At 44.1% G+C, this 18,627-nt stretch overlaps 1 protein-coding gene across 2 annotated transcripts in view; it reads left to right on the forward strand.

Annotated features, from left to right (window-relative positions):
* Nucleotides 1-18,627, forward strand: part of LOC147707963 (amine sulfotransferase-like) — a 576,176-nt gene that overhangs the window by 33,367 nt on the left and 524,182 nt on the right. The gene's annotated exons all lie outside the window — the stretch shown is intronic.

Consider the following 18,627-nt stretch of genomic DNA (forward strand, 5'->3'; position numbering starts at 1 on the left):
GGGCACTAGGGTTCCACCGTCCTCGTCTCCAGTTTTTCTACAGTTATAAGACATGGCCTAGTAAATGCTGGCTATTCACAATGATGACTAGGACGCTTGGTGTGTAGTGCGTTCTAGCCCATGAGGCAGGTTCCCTGGTCATTTTATTTGTTGTACCCCTCCCCCCAACGGCACCAACCATTGCCTGCATGTGAGGAGGCTTTGTCTTTTGTACACCTCTCATATTGGCGCCCTTGGTGGAAGGGTCCACCAACAGAACAGTCACCAGTAACTAATTGGTCAGTGAAGCACCAGTGTGTTTCACTCTCCCTTTTCTACTTGAGCATATCTCCTAGTTGGGTTGTGTGATAATAGTTCAGTATGTGTGGCATGCCAAGTCCTCCCTTTTCTGATGAGCTAAAGATTGCCCTTGCCACTGTTCTGAGATTCTCACATTTATTAATTAATTGTTGGATTTTCTATAGGGTACCTGTTAGACCTGTCAGCCCTTTGGGTGGTCCCTCTTATTTATTTATTTATTTTTGTCCCCTTTTTGCCTCCTAATCTTCTTTCATTTTTGTGTCCACTATTTTTTTTTTGTGATGTCGTCCCTAGGGTTCTGGGTGCCTCCTTTCCCCTACGACATCCTGAGGCACAGGTACTTCTGTAAGATGGAGAAAAGGGAGACACAAAATGGTGGCTTGCAACTGCCAAGTTTTTTTACCTCAGGGTTCTGAGCCATAGGACAACATAGGGAGGTTCTGGAACCTTCCAGCCAGTTCCAGTAGCCAGAGTCCAGCCTATAAAAGGTCAGAGCTAGGGCGGCCATTTTAGAGTGACCAGAGGGTGTGGGGCAGAACTGGTGAGGAGTGAGGCGACTGAGTGAGGAGGAAGACGCACTAGGAGGGGATAGATCCACCTGTGGGCCGGCTGCTCTTCTGTACTGACATGACCCCTCTTCTGTTGACCAAACCCTGCCATTGGGGAACCACAACTAGTTCCAAGATACCCCCCCTCTTTATCTCTATTGCCCCATGTGAAATTAACTTATGTTGCTACAGGAGAGCTGAGAAAAGCTAGCTCGGAAGGAACATCCATCGCAGCCGTGAAACCAGATTCTCCCCTGGTCCTGCCTGGAAAGAATTAATCGGCAGTGCTGTGACCCTAATTTAACGCGGACAAGCTGTGTGAGGGAAGTGGGACTCACCGGGTGAAGGACGCGTTGGGCCAGCTACCATCCCTTCTGTGTGGAAGTGCCCTCTCCTCTGATGCCGAGTCCTTCTGCTGTGGTGTGGTAGCAGGGGCCGCCAAGCGCATCCGGAGGACAGCGGAGGCATCTTGACCTCTGGAGGCAAGTCTGTGGTGACGTCGGGGAAGGCGTGGAGACACGGGACGAGGCCGGGCGAAGGCGAAGTCTTGGTGTGTGTGAAGCCAGCCGCGACATCGGAAGAAGCCGACCGTCGCTGGAGGAGGCCGGGTGAAGGCGGAGCTTGTTGTGGGTAGAGCCAGCGAGAGGAGGACCGCGGAAGTTCTGTCAGACGCCGCTACAGGCCAGCAGAGTGAGGAAAGCTTGAACTCTGCCTCGAGAGAAACGAAAGGCAAGTTAAACCAGTCCTCAGCGGAGACTTCCCCTGATCAGGAACACAGAACGAGCGCTGTCTGGAGCTCGATTGATACCTCAATAAAAACGAAGTAAGCTGGGTACCTACTCTGGGAGGGGGTGGCCGTGGAAACAATCGTGTCTTGGCCTGAGTTGGTGGTGAGCTGGGGGCCTAGGCAGTGACACAGACCTGAGGCGTTGAAAATCAGACAATCTGCATCACGAACGGTAATCCCTAAGTACTGGACCGTACATTCCAGTGACTGCCTTACTCGAGTGAGAGTGATCTGGGAGGGAGAGAGAGTACCAGAAAATTGTTCAGTCATCAGCCACTGGAGGCCAGGGTAATAGGGCTGAATCGGGAGTCAGGGAACCTCGTCGTGTAGAGTACTCAAAGCATAAGAATATTCTGGTGATATCCATACCAGCCCCCTGCAGGAGTAGAGAAAGCTATATGGCAATATGAAATACATGTAAAACCTGCCTGTTTTCTTTTATATGCACAGCTGTTTGAGTCATTTACAAGAGTGTCAAAGGTTTACGAAACAGCTGTGATCTCTAGTTTGTGCTGACCCCGAGTTCCCAAGGGTAATGTACATGTCAGTTTCCTTATAGAAAAGCATTATTTTGGTAATTCACCTCAACTGCACTATGATATCAAAGCTGAAAAGTGTAGGTGCAAGGGTAATTGCTGAGAAGTTCTCCTCTTGAGAAAAAGATAATAAGAAATGTAATGTGAAACCTTGTGGACGTCAATAAGCAAATGTGGAGTTAATTAATGGATTTGAAACCCTGCTATGAGACAAAGAGATACGAAAAGAGTTTTATAAAGCAGACCGTATTTTTCTAAACTGGTGTAGAGTTGTTCTTTTGGTGGATGGGCGCTGAATTACTGTGCGAGGTGTGATGCAAGCGTAACACAATTTACCTCTAAGTTTAGTCTTACCTACTCTGTGCCAGGCTACCCTATGTGGACTGGTAACCCCAGGTCCAACAGTACCCCTTGGGGGCTGAAGAAGCAAAATGAACAAATCTAGGTAAAGCCGCAATTTTGACAATGAAAATTCTGCCCAGCCATGTCAAGCCACCAAAGTGCCACATTTGAAGATCTCTGCATAGGAAGAGTATTATTTAATAGTACTTTTGATGTGTTGCCTTCTAGAAAGAGGATAATATTTTAAATCCTAAGTAGGGGATATGCTTTTAAGCCCTTCCCAATGGAACCCCCTGCTTCAAGGTATGTTTCCTTTCTACTGGGATACACATTTTAAGAATCAGGGATGTCTGCGAACTTATTTTGACAAAACAAATGTAGACCAAATCTCCCACTAGCCCCAAGAAGAGATGGCAGTGAAACGTTTAAGCAACTAGCACATTCTCTGCATACTTGCATATTTTTGGTTCATCTTTCTATAGTCACACCCACTTGATTTCATCCTGGTCTCTCATTCTGTTTGCCATTGGGTCCATACACAAGAAAAAGGGGATGGGAAACAGGAGGCAGCCCTGCCTAATGATCCCCCTTGTTAGAACCTGGGGTAGCCTGGCCTAGGGCAAGACATACATTTCAGAGGCACAGTGTAAAGGTTGCAGACCACCCAACAGTAAAACCACGCAATATCACACAAAAATAACGCTACACCAAAATGTGGAAAAATAAGTACTGCTTTATAAAAATAATATTCTCTTTGTTTTCAAAATATACAGCTTAGGACATTTCAGGTTACTTTAGAATCAGCAATTATACCTTTTAAACTGCTAAGCAAATTATCATTTAGATTCCAAGTTACATCACATTTGTCAGGAAATCATTAAAGGCACTTTCAAAGTATCAAATTACCACACTAAACAGTATTAGCAGTACATCTCATTAATCTCTATAATTATTTAAACTTTGCTACTATGACTTCCTATGACTTTCAAAGAGGCAGTGTCAGCATTTTACATTAGATCAGATATTTAGGGATCATCTCATTGACAACCATACAATTCCCCTTTCTGGGCTTGTCACCTTCCCAATCAAAGAACAGTTATTCCTTGGATGAAGCCTGAACTCTTCTAGCAAAGAGGATTCCTTTCCTTCCTCCTCCCTTCTGTTAGCTGATAAGATGACCAATCTAATTAGAACCACATTATATTTAGGCCATCCAGGGATTTCCCAAGAGCGCTTCACCCTCTGGAATGATCACTTTATTCCCCTTCTGATCAAGCCCCGCTCCCCTGCCCTCTCGCTACTCTCCTTACTTGTGTTTGGAGGTCCTGTATTGCCAGAGAGCGAGTGGGGAAAACCACGTGTCAGGTTAAATATGCCCAGCACCGGCGAGGCTCACCAGCCTCCAGGGCACCTCAGCTTCCCTCTCCCACTCGAGCCAGCTCCTCTGGCGGTGCTCGAGCGGGGAAAGGATTATGGCAGCTTCTCCCAGCAGGCAATCGACTTCCTCACTTCCCCCCTCTCGCTCGCGCCGGCTCTTCCGTGTGGCGCTTGAGCGAGGGAGAGATTACTTCACTAGGCTGCAGCGGTAGCCGGCGCTCTGTGAAAACCCCTGGCGCCTCTCCTCAGCGCCGATCTCCAAGAACACTCTTCCAGCGGGCATGCGTGTAGCGCTCGGCTGGCGCCGCCTCCCACTGTGCTCGCTCGAAGAGCAGACGCTTCACTCCTGGGCCTGCCTACTTCTTTTGCCCCTCCTTCCGGGGATTCCAGCAACGAACAAGCATGCGCGAAGGCGCCGATTAGTAGCGTCTCACCGGGCTTTCCCCTGGCAACCGGGTGTCACACGGCCACACAACAGAAGCGCGGAAGGCGCCCCCGGGGTCCCGCTCACGGCGAGATCAGCGCCGCTTCAGGAAACCGGCACCCTTCACCTCCCAGGCGCCTCCTCAGTCGCAATCCGGCGCCGGCCCCTCCTAGTCACTGCTCCCTCAGCGCCCACTCCTCAGCAGGTGAGAGGTGACTCTCTGTGGGGTGATTGAATGAGGGGACAGACGCTGAATCCAGGGCAGAATGGTATTGAGGGCCAAATTAAAGGGTGGGGGCCACAAGAATTAACCCTACACTGCTTGAGGGAATCACAGCAGAATTCCTTTCACTGGGCAGAGGACTGCGCTCCGCAGCGCCACAGTCTCCTTCTCCTGTTTACACCCCACTATTTTGAAGCTAGGGGTCAGTCAGGCGCCCAGGGTCTCCCTTAAACAGCCACAGCGGGGACAAGACAAGGATCCCAAAGGAGGAGTAGAGAAGTGGATTAACTAGGCTGCTTCCCAGTCCAGGAGTTCAACCCTCTCACTAGCCTCTCCCCACCTTCCAAGATAGCCTATCCTCCAGCTGACTCTCACAGGTAGACAAAATGGCTGCCCCGCATTCCGCCTTATATAGGCTGACCCTCAGTGGTCCAGAATGGACCAGAAGGTTCTAGAACGCCCTATGCTAGGCTATGGCCAAGTTCTGAGTGTGACAGTTAGGGCAGTTGGTAGCCACCATTTTGTGTGGTTCCAACTTTTCCTGTCAGAACAGGCCTCTGGGCCTGAGGTGAAAAATTATGAGGGGGGAAAAGAACACCTATCCCCTGGGCCAACACCTAGCAAAAGTTAGTGGACAAAAATTATCAAGGGTATGAGGGGCAAAAAGGGGACAAAATAAATAATAAATAGGAGGGACTACGCCAAAAAGCCAGACAGGTCTAACACCCCTGATATGGAAAAAGACTGCAAGAAGAAATATCCTCATTGACAGCAACCCTGGTGATTGGATCTCTACAGCAGTTGAGCATCAATGTGCATAATCTGGGACTACAGCCAGACACCTCTAATGCTTTCATGAAAAATGGCCAATGTACTGTGTTGAATGCTTTTCAGTATTAACTTAAAAGGATTAAGGCCACTTGTCATGTTCTTTTAACATTGTCCAATGCATGGATAATGAGTTTGTTGTTGGATGAGCATAAAGCCTGTTCAACATGGGCTAATTATGCTTCATATATGTGATCTAATCTGTTTGCCGTGATCCCCATAAAAAGTTTGACATCTATATTAAATAGGGATAATGGCAAAAAAGAGAACAAGTCTAAGACATTTTCCTATTTGGGTAAGACCACTAATTGCACCTCCCTGATTGGCTTAGCTGTTACTTTCTAATTTGTAAATGAGTTATACAAGTAGGTTAGAAATGATCAATCAATTAAATATCCCTGCTCCAGCACCCAGGAATTACTCTATACTCATAACCCTTTGTCCACGTTCCTACTACAAGGGTCTAGTTCAGGCTGCCATCTTGCTCAAATAGCGACTGCTATAGGTTGTAAAAAAGAACAGTGGTGTTTGATTGACTGACTGTATGTGTGAAGTGCACCCATGCCTTCTGTTTGATTCTCAGCTCCTTCCATGATGTAATGGTGTTTAAAATTGGGTCAAATATGAGAGAAGGTTTTATGAAATATCTCTTTGAATCGATTTGGTCCTGAGCCTTGCAAGATTATAAGTTTGAGATGCAAGCTGTCATTTCATCTATCATTGTACAATTATTGTTATTATTATTGCAACTTGTAGAGAGCACGGCTACCTCCAATGGAGGTGTCCCGGCGCTAGTAGTGCAGTTGACCTATTTCGTGGAATCAGGGGAACAGGGTGCATAGAGTTTCAGTGTGTCTCGGTTTTAACCCAAAAAGTCCGGCCACCAGTCCTGGCCATCGCGAATCGTGGAATAACCAGAAGTTTCTGGTCATTTGACAGGAGTATTCTATTCATACTATATTTTTGAAGTCTCTGTCTCAAATATTGCGGACCAGTGTCATTCATTTCTCTGTGGGCCAAAGTGAGTGCTTTATTTTCTATTCTTCTTTTCACGGGCAACCAATGTATACTGTGAAGATGGGGGTAATGTGGTGACGCATTGGCACATTCGGAACAAGACTTGCTGCCGCATTTTGAATAATCTGCAGTGACCAATGCATGCACCATGGTCTTCCTGCAGTCCATTGGCAGATAGTGAAGGAAGCTCCACAGAGCTTTCAACTTCCAGAAGTTTTGCATGGAGACATGGGCGATTTTCACTTTGCCAGTCAACTGCCCATCAAACTTGAAGCCGAAATTCCTAGCAGAGGCAACTGAAAGAGGGGGGCGGATTTAACTCAGCCGGCCACCAAAGTTTTGGCGGTGGGGTGATGGACTGGTTGAAAAACAAGACCTCAGTTTCTCTGTGTTCAGTTTTAAGCGGCTCTCCGTCATCCATGACAAGATATTAAAAAGACACTGCTTAAAGTTGATAAAGAAAAAACAATGGTTCTGTCAGGAGTCTTCTAAACTTACTTTCCACTGTACTTAATACATTTCATGGATATTACATTAACCATTGGATGCACGGAACATACATGCACACCAAATAGAAGAATAGAGGTTCAGAGGATGAATTCATTTTTTACTCTTTAGATTAATCAATCAAAAATATATGTACAGCTGTCCAAAAACGTGGACTGTGAAGGAAAAGGTGACTTATCGTGTTAAGTGACAAGGTGCTGTACAAAAATAACATATATAACACATATTTAAACAAAAGGATGGAATTGTTCACAGATGTCCCATGTTAGATACATAAACCACAGCAGGATATAATGTTTCCTCATTCTAATTGTTGAATTGCGTGGACAAGTTGGACTAACAACATCGACGTTTCGACCCTAAGATGTAGTGCAGATTCATAAGCATCTATAGCAGGTCTTCATCAGGACAGGAGGGGATCTGACAGCCTAGTACCAAAGAAGTCGAGTGATTTGCTTCCTTGTTTTCTACTTGTGGAGGTGTCAACCAACACCATCCATTCACGTCAGGGATCGTCTGTTCTAATACGATTATTTTAACCTTTTCATCACCAGCTGGTGAAATGAATGGGTTGGGCTCCACCGTAGCGATCACCAAGGATTGTACGATTCAGCGAGAGACGTCCTCGTCTGTCTGTCTTTTGCAAACGTCGACGTTGTTAGTCCAACTTGTCCAGAGCATCCAGTGCCATCAAACTCCAACGTACCAGTGACCCAACAAGCATGGCACGGACCATACACTCTAGAATTGATAGAGAATGAAGGGGCCATGGCGAGTAACAAAGCAACCATATTCATAACACATCTTCCCCCTTTACCAAAAAAAAACAAAAAAGCTGAAAATAAAGAGAGGAAAGGAAGACAAAAGAGAAGAAAAGGAAAAAGAGTAGAAAGAAAACAGAAGAAAAAAATGAAAGAACAAATCATTTATACAACTTATCTCGAATGCAATTAACAAAATGTGAAAGCCAAACAGGTTTTTGCGTAAGCGCTTAGTTGCAAGTAATTCAGGAACAGATGCACAATCATTGGTATGAGACGTGCTTACATCCATGGACACAGTGGGAACAGAAGAATCAAGATTAATTATACTTTGCTCTCCACTACGTTCAAGGACCATAGGACAACCATTATCATCAAAATCGTGTCTAGAAGAAACGCAATTGTCACAATACAAATTCTTGTTACCCTTGAGCACAGCAATTCTGGTGAGATTCCATACCTTGCCATTGGAAAGTCTTACTGAATTCTTTAAAATCTCTTTCACAGTAAATGGTCCCATATATTGGATTTGACCCTTTGGAACGTTCCAAGGTTTTTTAACTTTAACACCAGCATCCCAACTTGACCAACTGGATCAATTTTAGAACCTCTCTTCAAATCAAATCTATGCTTATTGACTGTATGAGTCTTTTCAATCTTTTCCTTAACTAAATCCAAATCAATGCGCCTCCTGGTGGAAGTCACTAACCAAGAAGGGCTACATTTGGTTCTTGGTAACCTTCCCCTCATGATTTCAAAAGGTGAACAATCAGTCATAGCATTAGGAGTAGTTCTGTACTTCCACATGGTCTTCACCACATGAAATTCCCATTTATCATCTTCAACTCCAGTGACCTGTATGGTGCTATTCTGTACTCTGTTAAATCTCTCAATGATGCCATTATCACTAGAGTTATACAAAGAAGTGGTACAATGTATGACACCAACCTTTTGAAAGTAGTCCTTAGCCTTGTTAGAAATTAATTGGACTCCATTGTCAGTAATGACACGGATGGGTAAACCCTCTTCTGTGAACATTTAATCTAGAAATAGCAAAACAGTATCAGTATTCACTTTCTAAACACTTTTTAAAACAGGCCACTTAGAAAATAAATCAATGGCAGCAATAATGAACTTGTTTGTTGGACCTATGGGACCCATAATATCCATGGCAATAGTTTCCCATGGTCCATTTGGAACACAGTGTTCACCCATATTAGGTCTGAGTGTCTTTAAAGACTTGTCAGCATTGTCACAGGTGACACAATCTCTAACAATGCGTTCCACAAAAATGTCCAATCCTGGCCACCAAAATAATTTTTGTTTGGTTCTTACAATGCCATTGTGGCCCTCATGACCATGAAGAACAGCCATATATCTTATACCAATATGAGGTATAGCTCTGTTTCCCCTCGAAATGGTACCATTAGTGAATGATAATTCATTTGTGGAGAAGTGTGGCTCAGTGGTTAGAGGCAGCAAACCCGGAAGCTGGGATCGACCGTGGACCAGGGTTCGAATCCCTGCCTCAGCGGGTCTCGGGCTCAAAATTCCACGGCCTTTATAATTCTCGCTCCGGTGCCTACTCGACTCATGGGGTCTCACTCTGCAACTCTGGGCAATAGCTTGCTTAATCTCCACTACGGCCCCTCGCGGCGGGATGCCTGGCTTTCACCCTGTGGACACCCTGCCGGGGCCTCTCAAAGGGAAATACCAGGACGGGTTCCCTAAGCAAGCGCCAGGATGCCCTTTGGGTGACAGGTTGCGCTATATAAGTACACCTACATTTACATTTGTCACCTCCCAGAAGCCTTTAGGCTTGGGAGCGAAGTCTTTCTCAGAAGGCCTGCCTTCAAGAATATATTTCTGAACTTTTTGCAAAGTATGATCTTTAAGGTATTCAGCAGACCACACCTCCTTCTTAATGGGAAGGGGACCCTCATCATGTACAAGAGCAATTTGAAAATCGTCCCAAGAATTATGGACATGCTCCCTAAGAGGTAAGGGAAGTCTGGATAGAAAATCAGCAGTGACGTTCTATTTGCCAGGAACTTATACTAGTCTGTAAATAAAACCTTGTAGTCTCATGAACATCCTGGAAATTCTTGACGAGGCATCCATCATACCATCAGTGTTGAGCAAACGCACCAAGGGTTTATGATCGCTATGGATGTCACATTCTTTTCCCCACACAAATGCCCTAAAATGCTCTAAAGCCCACACACAAGCTAAGGTCTCCCTTTCAATGGTTGAGTATTTCTCTTCGGAAGGTGTGAGAGTTCTAGATGCATAAGCAATGATAGTTTGTTTACCCTTCTCCAATTTCTGTGCAAGCACCGCTACCAAACCCTTGGAGCTGGCATCTGTGGTAATAACACAAGAAAGAAGAGGGTCAAAACTGTTAAGTGCTGTGGTATTTTCAATGGCATATTTTACATCTTTAAACTTCTTCTCACACTCCAAGCTCCATGCAAATTTGCTTTTGATTTTTAGCAACTGTCTAATATTGAACACCCTGCATGAGAAGTTCAGTATGTATTTAGCATAGAATTCAGGTAATCCCAAGAATGATCTTACATCACCTTTTGAAGTAGGAGAAGGTGCCAAACAAATAGCTTCAACAAGCTCAGGTTTGGGTTTGATACTATCCTTGCACAGTACATGACCAAGATAAGTCACAGACTTGACTCTAGATTTACATTTCGAAGGCTTCACAGTCAAACCATTAAAAGACAATTTTCCCAAAACAGAATCTAAAGCATGATCATGATCGACTTTGTTGTTGGCAAACACAAGGATATCATCCTGAAAACACACTGCATCTTTACAATCCAAAAAGATATTATGCATTAAACGCTGGAATACGGCCACAGCAGACGCATGACCAAAGGGCATTCTCTTAAATTGATAACATCCAAAGGGTGTAACAAATGCAGTGTATTTCTTACAATCTTCCTCAAGGACAATTTGATGGTAAGCGGCGGAAAGATCAATACAGGAAAAGACATTTGCCTTACCACCTAGTGCCAACACTTCAGAAATCCGAGGTAAAGGAAATTGGTCGACCAAAATATTGCTATTAAGGTGGCGCAAATCAATGCAGAGCCTGATGTTGCCATTGGTCCGTCTGGCCACAACAATGGGGAAATCCATTCAGAGGATTCAATCTTCTCAATCACATTGCTCTCCACCAATTTGTTAAGTTCTTTTTCTATCTCTTTTTGCATCGATATGGGAATATTACTAGCCTTAAAGATTTTTGGACAAGCATTATCCTTCCAAATTATCTTGTGTTTAAAATTAGTTAATTCACCAATGTCATCTCTGAAAACTTCACAAAATTTGTTCAAGATAATTTTACTGTATTCTTCTGAATCTCCCATAACCATTACTGGATAAGTGCTATTAGGATTGAGGATAATATTAAGTTTTCATTGCTTGAACCAACCTAAGACAGATGGCCCTTTTTTAAAAATGTATAACCTTGTAACACGTTTACGGTCTTTGAACCTGAAAATAAGTGAACAGGAGCCAATAATGGCAATTCTTTCTCCTGAATACCCTTCAGGATTGATGTCGGGGGCATCTAAATTGGGCCAAAACCTTTCCAAAATTTGGACTTCCAAACATACTCATTAACTATAAAATATGGGGAGCCCGAATCTGCATAACTTTGTATCTCCTCACCACCTATAGTCATATTGCAAATGGGTATCTTTTTGATCATCAAATTATCAATATTTAAGACGACATGAAAAGAGTCAGTAATATTTAACCAGTAAGACCTTTCAAAATTTGTATTCCTGTCATAACTATCCCTCTCAAATGGGTCGTCTCATCAACACACTTAACCTTACCACCTTATGATCTTCCTCACATCTTAGAGAAATGTCCTACAAGGCCACAGACAGCACATTTCTGTTTTATGGCAGGACATACTTTGTTGTTAGCTAAATGAGATTTACTGCCATATCTGTAGCAAATAAACCTGTCCTTTTCGGGGAAAGTGCTAGGTTCATTAGGAGTGCTTTGCTTTTTTGAATTGGGAATATCTCTGGTATTGCTTACCTTAGCTACAACAGAACAACTTTTATTCACTTTATCTTTATCATCTACCCTGACTTCTTTAGCACTTCTACACAACATTTCAGCTTTTCTAACTATTGCTACAATTTTGTCTAATTTGAAATCTCTGTTGACCCATATTCTAGCCTGGATAGAAGAATCCCTAACATTCATGACTACCACACTCCCTTATAAAATCTTCTTGCAAGATATCAAATTGACAATCAAGAGAAAGAGTTCCTAAAGCTGAAACATAGGAGTCAATGGATTCATCTGCATTCTGCTTTCTCTGAAAAAATGTGAACCTTGTAATGCCAATACATACTTTAGGCGAGAAATAACAATCAAAATCATTAAGAGCAGCTGTAAAAACATTTTCATCACTACCCCCACTAACTCTTATAATTTGACTGTAAGCATTGAGACCTTCAGGTCCGACAGAGTGTAAGAAAATTAATTTCTTTTCTATGAGCAGGATACATTTTTCCTTGAACATCGAGAGTGTCAATGTAATTGATAAAGTAGGCTTTTCATTCAGCCCACTTCATGCAAGGAAAAGAACCAGCAGGCCAAAAACACTGAGGAGGAGCAAGATTATAATGTTGAGAGACATGTTGAAGTAGAACAAAATATTTTCTTAGTAATTGATAATTAAAGCAGTGTCCAATCTTCACCCTTTAGATATCTTGAAGCAAAATTGTAAATGAATTCTAAAGGGAATTGTTCACTGAATGTGCATAAAACAGAGTGGAATCTTTCAAGTGAAAGCTTCATCCACTATTAATAAAAATATTAGTAAAATGTACAGTTACCGCAAATGCCTCCATATAATTGCAGCGTGATGGTTCTCCGGTAAGAAAAAAGAGCGAAAAGCAAAGCGCTGCGTCAGTGTGAGTTGCTAGGAGACACTAAAACAATTATTTTTTTAAATGGCGGCACGTTGCGTGAGAAAATGAAATGACATTGACACGTTCATTGATGAGGAGATGCGTAAGAGTCTTAGCTCACGTTTACTGTCGACAAGATGAATAACCCTTGTAGCTCCAGAATCTTTGTTAGATCAAGATTCTGAAGATGGAAGAAGAAGTCACAGCTTGGGCCACTCCAGACTCCACAGTAGTGCAGGATTTTGAAGGTGTGATTCACTACCTACTGCATTGGTAAGCATTTGAATGATGCAGCTAAGAAAATTGAGTGAAGAGCAACTCGGAAGAACACCAATAAAATAAAAAAAATATCCTCAAGCGCAGCTTCACATGACACGGTAGCTCCATAAGCAGGCACATACGACCGAGAATCTCCGGTTGGAAATGTTCGTAGTCCGGTGAAATGTTTGTCGAAGAATTTAAAATTAAAAAAATGCAAAATTCACACACAGGTCCATAAAGTGATGATGTACAGTCCTCCGTCCCCAAATTTTTAAGAAACGAGGAATCCAACTGAAGAAGTAAAAGTAGTTTATTCCAGTAGAAATACAGCACCACCAGCGAGCATCCAGTGCCATCACACTCCAACGTACCACTGACCCAACAAGCACGGCATAGACCTTACACTCTAGAATGAATAGAGAATGAAGGGTCCGTGCCGAGTAACATAGCAACTATATACATAACAATAAGCTAATGAAATGAGGCAGCTTGTGTGTTTGTGACCTTTGTTGGCACTGCACCTTAGAGGTAACTTACAGCTACCTCTCTGTTTCCCTGCTTCACCACATACAACTCACTGTATAAGTCTGTAAATGCTTGTTTAATTTCTGTATCCTCATTAGTCATTACCCCTGTGCATGTTTTGATGGTCACTACCCTGTCATCTGCCACTATGGGACTAAAGTTACAGGCAAGCAGCTACATTGCTTTTCTCACCCCCTTTGTATTATGTTTGCTTAAAGTGTGGGCTGACTGCCGTAATTTTTACCAAATCCACTGTGCCTCTGTTAGACCTGACAGCCTTTGGTTTTGCCTTCACCCTTCCTGTTTGCTGCATTTGGTTTTTGTTGGCTTTAGGACTGTGCACTTTCCCAATGGCTAACCAGTACTAATGTGCTTGTGCTCACTCCTCAAAGAATGATAAGATTGGCCTACACCTGAGTGGCACATTTAATTTACTTATAAGTTCTAGTAAAGTGGTAAAACATGTACCAAAAGACTGTAAATGAAATGCTATTTGTTGGCCTTCTTATTATCAAAAGACAAAGGCTCCTGTGGACACTTAATGAAGTAATCTCAATGTATATGAGCATCATGGCAATATATTGGGTTATAGTGATATTGGAGAGAGAAGGAAGCAAATACACCTCTGATTTGGTTTTGAATAAAAAATATATATATAATCCTTGAAATTAAATACTGTTACAAAGTAATACATTTGAACATATAGTTCTGAGTGAAAGGTGTCCCAGTGAAAAGCGGAACCTAGAAAATTAGTGACATATATGTGAAATATATACAAGGTTTCAAATGCTTCATATAAACGACCATTTACTTATATATGTACAGTATACAGCGCCAGATACAGTGATCAGTGCTGGTGAACAATGGTTTGTTTATGCAACTTGTCGACGGCGTTTCGACACTGTGTGCATTGTAGGGTCTCTTCAGGACCTAAGATCGTACGGACACCTATGAGAAGATCAAGGATAATGTCAGTATGCGGCTCACTTTAAGCAACTGGTATTATGTGGTGGAACTGAGGTTTCGTTTGTATAGTACCTGAAAGGTAATGAACCGGCTTGTGTGGAGGGTATGGCACCATGCAAAGGATAAGAAAGGGATACTCACATGGGTCCCAGCTGGGAGCTACACATGTGAGAAAAACAAGTAATTAGCATTCAAATATTGGGGGGTTGAGGCATGACATAGTATTGCAACTAGGCACAGACCTGGCACTTACCCCAAGTGTGAGGTGGGTTGGTGAGCAGGCTATTACGTGAATGCGCACAGATGTAAGAGAGAGGCAGAGATTCTGAAATCTAAACTGATCACTAGAGGGTACCCTAACAGGCTTGTGGGTTTTCAATTTATAGTCTAATGACTAACTAATCAGTAGGGTCCCACTGCACTACAGCCTTTCCGAGCAGACCACTCACTTCAAATAAAGTAAACCCTTGTTCCAGATAAACCCAACATACAACAATCCTACCAAAAATATCCTAGATCAATACCACACCCTCTCACCAGTGCTCCCTTACTCCTCTCCCACCCTAGAACATATTGTCTGGAACAGTATTGCATATGTCCTGGAAACTACTTAACACCTTAACTGCTAAGGCAATTCCCGCTTGGTGCTGAGCTTATATGAATACCATTGTTTCATGACGAGCTCAGCTCGTCATAAGCACACAACCAGTGTACTGCATGACGAGCTGAGCTCGTCATGAGCAGCGAAGGGGTTAAAGACATAGAACATGCTTGCATACCAGATTGTACGGCTGACATCTCATCACCTACTGTCTCTGCTCAATAAAACCATCATACCTCCTTAGGACAGTAACACAAATTGAGGGATGGAGCAAGGTTATGGTCTTGTGCATACCCCCATGTGTTTAAGATGTAATTTAGCTCAGTTCTGAGACTACTTGGTCTTCTGTATGTAAGCTGCATTCCTTCCATCTACGCGAGAAATTCTCCGGCCCTCCCATCTGTATGTCCGCATTATTCCCAAATGGGGACTGACGCATGTAGCCAGGGGCGAACTTTCACAGCAACATGCACTTGTTACCGGTTGTGGTTTGCATAAAGTCCCCAAGTCAGGCTTTCATATATTTCTCAATCTTTATCCATATTAGGGGATATTATGTAGTTAGAGACCAATACACTATGGGCCATATGTAGGTAATCCATTTTTACCGATTCTAAAATTCAGAATTTTACCGATTCGAAATTTCAGAATCGGTAAATGGGATGTAGATAATAATTCGGTAAAGTGTTTGAGAATCGGTAAGATTCGGTATTTTAGAATCGGTATTTATCGATTCGGTAATTCCCATTCATTCCTATGGGCCTGGAGGCCCATAGGAATGAATGGGAAGCCATTCACTATTACCGATTCGGTAAATACCGAATCGGTAATGTAACTGTAAATGAAAATGTGTTTGTATTTATATAGCGCCTTCTACCCAAAGGTCTCGTAGCGCTGTATTCATACCGCTGGGGAACCCTTCCTGGCTTTCCTGTGAGATGTTCACTTCTGGGCACCCCCAAGGTGAAGCCAGGAATCCAAGCACTGCAGGGGCAGCGGTGGAGATTAAGCAAGCTATTGCCCAGAGTCCCAGAGTGGGACCCATGATTAGACTAGGCACGAGGCGAGAATTATCATGTCCGGGGAGATTGAGTCCAAGAGCTGCCGAGGCGGGAATTGAACCCTGGTCCCGGGCCAGACCTCTGCATCAGGGTCTGCCGCTCTAACCATTGAGCCACACTTGTTAGGGGGCACATATTTAAGGGTGGCAGGGTGTCACATTGACACCCTGTTGCACCCCTGAATTGTGCATGTGCGCACATGTGGCACACATACATGCCCTAAGGGCATGTATGTCTGCCACATGGCACTTTTGAAAAAGCAATAATTTGCTTTTTTACAGGTTTTCAATCTTTACCACCAACTTGTAGTTGGTGGTAAATAACGAATCCTGAATACTGGAGGAGGCAGAAGAATCAGATGGGGAAATTTTGTGCAATCACATGATAAGGTAGCAGAAATGTACCATCTAGTCGCAAATACCTTAGAGAGAGTCCTCCCCTTTCCGGTGGATAATCTAGAAACCGACTATCTAAATTCTCTATATAACACCCATTCAGAGTTCTTTGATAAAATGGCTACCTTTTTCTATTCTACCGCTACTAAAAAGGCCCGGCCTCCCCGTCCAAATAAATGGTACAGCTCAAAGTGTAGACAGGCGAAATCTCTTCTCCTGAAGGAGGTTAGTAGTGGTTCCACTGAATCAATTAGACTAGCTAGACTTCACTATAAGAACATTGTCGTAAAAGCCAAATTAGAATGGGAGGAAGATAGATGGGCTGACTTTAAAACAGCATTGGACAATCGTGACTATAGGGCCTTTTGGTACCTGGTAAAATCAGGCAGAGCAGATGGCTGCTTTGCCATAGTCTCCAACGTAAGTGAAGAGGCCTGGACCCTGCACTTTAAAAAATTGTACTCCCAAACTAACAGTCCTTTTTTTGAGGTCTCCACATACCCCTTAGACGTGCCTCTTGAGTGTAAAGATCCCGTAAATCCAGACTTGGCGGTTCCTACTTGCACCATGCTAGAAGTCCGAGCAGCCCTGAGGCCTTTACCAACAGGATAAGCGCTGGGCCTCGATAGGATCCCCGGTGACCTGTTCCTCAGTGAGCAGAAGGTATGGGCTCCTTACATATGGGTGTTGTTTAACGCCATCCTCCAGGTCATGGAGAACCCGCACACCTGGCTTGGAGCAGAAATTATTCCAATCTTTAAAAAGGGCTCCCCCCTTGATCCGGTGAATTACTGACCAATCAGCCTTATCAATATTTAGCAAAAACTGTTTGCCCGAATACAACTCAGCAGGCTACAGTTATGGATAGAAGACCACAAGATTCTCACCCCCCTTCAGGTGTGGTTTAGGCCTAAGGTCTCCACCACGGACCAACTCTTTAGACTACAGCTAATTCACTGGAAAGTGGTGATCAAGGGGGGAGGTAGCCTGTACTTGATCTTCGATCTGCGTTTGATCTCATACAAAGAGACAAGCTCTGGGCCTTACTGCAACAAATGGGCATTCCCCACTACCGCTGCCACATGATTCAACGTCTGCACCAAGGCAATTACGCTAGGGTGCGCTATGGAAAAATGGGAGAGCTTTCGGCTCCTTTCAGAGTTGAAAAGGGGGTCAGGCAGGGGTGCGTCCTGGCCCTCACACTCTTCTCCCTTTTTCTCAACGGCCTGGTAGATCATCTCCTAGGATCGAAGGATCTAGATTCCCCTCGACTAGCAGACCGTCTTGCACCAGCTCTAATGTTCGCTGATGATACTTTACTTTTATCTAAATCATCTATGGGAATTCAGCGAACATTGGAGCATTTTGTAATTTCTGCTCACTAAGGAACTTGGAGATTAATCTTTCCAAAACAAAATACATGGTTTACCACGCCAGAACGGTAAACTGTCCTCACCCCCATTTGAACGGTCAGGCTCTGGAAAGAACTTCTACATTCGATTACCTGGGGATCACCCTGCACGATCGTATGGACTGGCGGTCTCATATGGTCAAGGCCAACCTAAAACTTTCACAATAGTCAGGGCGCATTTTGAAGGTTCATAATGATTGCCCCCAAAAAACCTTAGGTCCACCACTTGAACTATACAAGGCCCAAGCTAGGGGAGGAGCGCAGGCCCGGACTGGCCGTTGCGGGCACCGGGCAATCCCCCGGTGCGTCGCAAGGGTGGGGGCCGGTTTTGAGCCCCTGGGGGCCGTTTTTGTTACAGGGCCGTTTTTGCAGGCCGTTTTTGCAGCGTTGCTGCAAAAACGGCCCTGTAACAAAATCGGCCGAAAACCGGCCCTGTCAATGAGCGCAGTCGCACCCCCAATCACCACCTGGGGGGCGGGGGCAGGGGGCGGGCCGGCCGAGCACTTTGCCAGGGCCGGTTTTGGTTCCCAGTCCGGCCCTGGAGGAGCGTTGTACGGAAAAGAACTCTGGGGTCATGCTAACGCTACCTTCTTGGATGTGACCGACAACGGTTTTCTGAGACGTTTATTATGTCTCCCTCAGAGTACTCCTCTACTCCCACTGCATTTAGATGTTGGCTTGACCCCAATCAGGGATTTAATTTCTAATCGCCCCTTATTCTACTGGAGACGTCTCTGGAGCACCCCCAAGCTTATCCATTATAGGGAGGAATTGAAGGATTTCCTACTTTCTCAGGGTGCAGGGA

Source organism: Lissotriton vulgaris, chromosome 6 (genome assembly GCF_964263255.1).
Source record: "Lissotriton vulgaris chromosome 6, aLisVul1.2, whole genome shotgun sequence".
Classification (NCBI taxonomy): domain Eukaryota; kingdom Metazoa; phylum Chordata; class Amphibia; order Caudata; family Salamandridae; genus Lissotriton; species Lissotriton vulgaris.